Consider the following 6,000-nt stretch of genomic DNA (forward strand, 5'->3'; position numbering starts at 1 on the left):
AAATAATACAAAGTGTGAAAGTAGGGACTAGAAAGTCTCCATGTTCACCAAAGGATCACACAAAATCATTTTTTGCACGTGCTTATGCTGTTAGCAGGGAAAAACAAAACAGCAACTTATCAAGAGAAAGAGGTTTGCATGGGCAACTGCTCTGAATAGATGTGAGCTGGACATAGTAAGGAGAGAAGTACAGCCAGGTGTTCTGCTTATGGAGAAGCAAAATCACTTCTGACAGGTTCTTGGCAATACCAGGCACAGTATTCACAGGTAGACCAACAGCAATTACAGAAAAAAAGAATAGAACTCACCCAGTTAGTAAAGGGACCCCCTAACTATTCAGCACTCCTTGTCAGGAAGCATCCTAGGTCCAAAATAAGTACTCCTATCTGTTGCTGGCCTTTATGTGAACCCAGGATCCCTTCACAAGGTGTTCAATCTCCAGTTGAAGCCCTGATCTAATAGCTAATAGCTTCCCTACACCAGGCCAGCTGGTACTGGGGCAGGAAATGGCTTCTCCTGTGTACTTGACTTCAGTCAGCAATGAAATGCTTGTCAATCAAAACCAAATACCAGTGTTTGAATTAAAATTTGGCCAGGTGGCTATTGGCACCCTTCTAGGGTACCATTCTATGATTCTTCTACTGAAATGACAGTTGAGTGTTGGTAGGTGAAGCAGTAGAGGAAGAACTTGTAGGAAAACGAAGTCAAAATGATGATGATTTTCCTGCTTTCTACAGAGGAGGTAGCTATCATTCAACCATCAGAATCTGACTTTTAGACAAAAGAGAGATGATTACAGCATGAGCTATGGATCTGGAATATCCAACCTCCCCACATAGATTTGCTGTGATTCTCCACAGGTTTTAACAATAACTACGAGAACTCTTATTGTTTGCACTGGAACAACTGGTCACTAGTTCAACATGATAGGGAGTGGGATGTTCATCCTTATGGGATGAAAAGTAAAGCTTTTTCACTGTCTCATATAGTTCTTTGGTGTAGTCTGTAGTGCTCCTTTTATGAACAGTAGTCTGAGTGTGGTGTTTGGTGTTTCATCTATATGACTGTTCAGGGATTGCTATAGTCTTCTGGTCCTCACACTCAATGGAGCTGGCAACATATAGCTCTCCTATAAAGCAGGATTCTTATGAGAAATGCTTCCCTACTGCACCTCCAAATATATTCTCAGTGAGACTGGAGAGTAGATTGCTTGTACTGACTCCTCACCAGCTACTAGGGTAGAAAAGCCCTCAATTCCTTACCTGCTCTCCCCTGCAGAAACCGGAAGGCAGCTCCACAAAAGCAGGAGCGTGAAAATTCTGGGAAAACCTGGGAAGAGTAAGGGTAATTTGTTATTCATGTCAATGTGACTCTGGAGAAACCTTCTATAGATATTAGAAATTTCATCAGTTTATTTTTATCATACGTAAGCATATTCCTTCTCTTTCCTGAGCATAAATGAACTTGTTTAATCTTACTCTTTTTCATTTAATAGGATTATTATTCCTATTGCATCTTCCCCGCTGTTTCATATCAACACTAAGTATTCATTGAGAATCAGTAAAATTCATGGATCTTTGCTTGCTTGCCAGGTACAGAAAAATACAGAAAGGAGGCACATGACAAACTTTTGTGCTTACTCAACAGGGAATGCTATAGCTGTAAGAGACTATCACATTATACAAAAAAGGTAGTAAAATTGTTGGAATGAAGCACAAATTTTCACATCTTATGAGCCAATCTTGTGAACTGCTGACACTACAATTTTCAGAAAGAAGGTGGGAAGATAAGCATGAAGACGGTGACAGCTTCTGTTGCACAATATCACATAATGGGAAAGATGCAAGACCAGAAAGCACCAATATTCAGCCTTATCTGAGAAAATTCTGATAAGCTTCACATGGAAATGCAGATGTTGTATAGCAAATTTAAATCCCCATTCAATAGGAGTCTCTAACCTGCCTCCTCATGCCACTTTCCTTTTCTCCGTTTTTTCTTGTTATTTTCTCATGATTCCTCCAAAATACTTTCATTGCCCCTGGAACCTATTTGTTAAAAATCTCCAAAAAATATTTCAAAATAAAAATATAAAATCTCCAGATCTCCAAAAAATTATCCAAAAGAGAAAACGGAGACACCTGGTTCTCAAAGGTCCCTGTAATTTAATTATCTTTGAAAGAGTTTGGCTCATGGTAACTCATTTCATAAGTGTAACTTCAAAACATACATTGTAAAGCTGTTCAGAAAAGAAACAATATTCATCATGTATGGAGATTTCTCAACTTATATAAAGTAAGCACTTTCTACAAGCTAATAAATTATTTTGAAAATTTTGCTTCAGTTCTATGACCACATCTGAATAATAATAATAATAATAATAAAAAAACTATCTATATAGCCATTCTAATATATCAGGGTGGCTCCAAAAGTAGTGCTTATTGTTGGTCCACAATATCAGAAGCAGATGGTGGTGGTTTGGCAGTAGAGCTTGATCCTTCACACCAGCATTCTATAACATTTTCTTGCCATGTGACAGATGGCAGCAGAGAGGCAGTTTGACAAACTGGCATCTCACATGGAAGTGTGGATGAAACAATGATGTGTCATTGAATTCCTCTGTGTGGAAAAAATTGCGCCCATTGACATTTGTTGACACTTGCTGAACATTTATGGAGTTCAACCAGTGGATGTGAGCACAATGAGGTGAATGAGGTGGTGAGTGGTACATTTCAGCAGTGGTGACAGCAAAGGCAAGCTGTACTCCAGGCAGACATACACAGCTTTCACACCACAAAATGAAGAGTGTCTTGATCAGCTCATCAGTGCAGACTGGCCAATAGTGGTGACCATGCTGAAAAATAATGAGAATGTAAATGAGAATTTGCTCTATCAAATAGCATTATTGTGCCCTTTTTATCTTTTGCATTTCCCTCAGAAATAAATACAAAGCAGTATTTTTGGAGCAACCTACATATAAAGAAATGCTATTTTAATTTTTTTTAAATATTTGATGCTGAGTATCAAAGTTACATAGTTAACCAAGCTGTGAAAAATGTGCATAGATATCTTCCATTCCAGAAGTAATTAGGCATGTTTTATTCAAGTGTTAGTAACATACGTGAGCCAAAAGTTGTAAATCACTTGTTCAGCATTGCTTCATGCTGAGATTGCACTTTCAGGCCTAGTCTATCACTCCAGAAAAGGACTGTCTTTGTTTCCCAGAAAAACTTTCACACCAGGGAAGATGATGCTTGCATAGATTACTTGAAGGATTTCTCTTTGCTTCCAAAAATGCTGAGCTTTGCTGGGCGTACCATGAGCATTTTCTAAAGAACAGTTCACCAGGCTCCTTATTCTACTTGATTCCCGTTGCAAAAGTGAACAGAATGTATTTCACGCTTAAGGAAAGATATGGTTCCATCACTGAATGATATTCTTCTAGCTCAGAAAAAAAAAGCCTCAAAAATTATAGAAATAAAAAGGCAGAGAAAAACTCCTGAATAATATTTATGTCTGCATACTTTATTCCTGAACATATAAACTGGCATTTTGTGGCTCGAAGAGCCATTCTGCATGCATAATAGAGAATTATTTAAAGATTCTTGCATAAACTCTTGAATGGTTTGTTTGAGTGTGTGTTTGTATATATGCATACATTTAAATATGTGGATTTTTACATATATATATATATATATATATATATATATACACACATACATATATACATATATATGTAAATATGTATTTTTCTCCCCAGCTCTAGTTTTGTGGAATGCCCCAGTATTCTCTCACTCTCATTCTTTCTTTTTTTTAATCTATTTTTTATTTTTATTTTTATTTTTTATGATGCCATAAGGAGCTAGAAAGCTATGCTTAAATCCAGCCATCACGAACAACATGATAAATAAAATACTGATTAGTCACAAAAACGGGGGAGACTTTATGCACACACAAAGGGGATCTGGCAAATTGCAGCCTTCATTATCTCAATCAATGATATACAGAAGGCAGTAGTATCTGTGGTTTGACATTTGTGGAGACTGATTCAAGATGTTTAATAACATGGGAGCATTGTGTAAAATATCTTGATCAGCCATGAGGAGAAATGATAGGCACCTGCATGCTAACAGCTTGAGAAGACCATGGAGATATGCAGCACTCCCAGAACGTGGGAAGATTTGCAAGGTGGGAAAGGGACAATGTACACTATAGAATAATTGAGTTTAAGTCAGCTAGTAGTACAGCAGCTTAAATGTGTTATAAGTTAAAGCGCCATGCATGCCTTCAGTATTTACTGCTTCGGATATAAACTTTTACATACATCCTAAGCAGGATGAATGTAAAGGTCTGAGAAAGCAATTCTACAAAGATCACATAATGAATCTTGTGGAGGAAAATATAGAGGGAGATGTGATTGTCATCTGCACAGATTATAAGCAAATTTATAATGGATGTACAGACATCTGTCCATGACTTACTGGGAGAGCCTGAACAGGCATGTACTTCTCAATTATAGACTGAATCTATGTTTCTGCCTTAACATAGTCACAACATGGATGATCTGAGTTGGAGCTGTGGATGAAATACTAGTTTGCAAGGCCCTAGAAGTCATGGGAGGTACTGTGCCTATCTTACTCTTCACCTTGTAGGTGGCAGTAAAACAAGAAGAAAGCCTGGGAATTGTTAACAATTGTTAGCAACCATTCAAATGGATGAAGCCACTCTTCAACAGGAAATAAAGAAAGGCATCGAGCAGAAACAAAGACTACATTTTAGTTCATCTTTAAATGCCTTTACCTTCCATATATCGGCATCTCACTTACACAATGTGCATTTATTCAAATGAATAGCATCACTGAAAGTATAAAACAGTTTAGTGACCGTAAGTCTTTACACCAGAGATATGAACAGCTTGCTGAAATGACATCCATTCTAGGTCATTCTCACTATACAATTATAGAAAGCTGACTGAAAACTTTCATACAGGCATCTGTATAGAAGAAGCATGTGGAAACATTTGGCCCCACACAAATCTTGTCACTAGAATAACTGGTATGCTGATTTTCTCAGGGCTGACTCTTCAAAGCATTGGCATTTTATTATACTTCTTATTTCAACCAAGCATTTAATAGTAAAAAAAAATCCAAAATATGATCTCTTTTTAATATCAAAGTCTCATTTGTAACGAAATGAATTAAAACTGTCAAAAGTTAAAAAAGGCAATGTGTAAAACAAATCTTTGCCTTTGAAACTAACAAGTTTCAAAACATCTCCTATACCAAAAAGAGCAAAGCAGGACAGCAAAACAAACAAGGAACCTGGAAAGACGTGAGAAGATGGAAGCAGACCAAATGAGAGATCACAAACCTGGGGAATCAAGTAATATGCAAATAGCAGTAATCAACAAGGATAACAGGGAAAACATGATCAAAGCTGAACTCTTCTGATATGAGTGACTCCTATGGCATGCTAGAAGTGTATTAGCACCCTGGAACCACAATAAAGAGCCCAACAAAGTAATTTGTATCAAAGAGTAGCACACAGAAAGAAAGAATACATAATAAAATAACACATGGAAAGCAGGTTCCACCTCTTGCCTACGGTTAACTCAAGAAAGTGAAAAATATTCTCACTGAGATGCATGACATTAAAGTAAAAATTATAGAGGGAAAAAAAAAAAAGACACAAAAAAACCTCAGAAAACAAAACAGCAGCCAAGACTCTGCATAAAAGAGCTGAAAACATTTGAAGAACTGAAAATATGATCAAGCATAGCAAGCTTCCCATGAGCTGTTGAGCTAATCAAGCCAGGTTTCCTAGGGATTCTTTATATTCCTTATCTTTTCCAGTAATAAATCTAGTTCCTCAGATTATTATGAATCCCAACGCCAACATCTGTTACATTCACATTGCTGTATTTCAAGTCCCATCCACACTGCAGTTGCTTGGTATTTTTATTGTTCTTCCTCTCCTCTTACATCCCTGCAGTGCAGAAACAAC

Source organism: Cyrtonyx montezumae, unplaced genomic scaffold (genome assembly GCF_038088225.1).
Source record: "Cyrtonyx montezumae isolate F1298 unplaced genomic scaffold, pur_monq_1.0 scaffold_3, whole genome shotgun sequence".
NCBI classification, from domain to species: domain Eukaryota; kingdom Metazoa; phylum Chordata; class Aves; order Galliformes; family Odontophoridae; genus Cyrtonyx; species Cyrtonyx montezumae.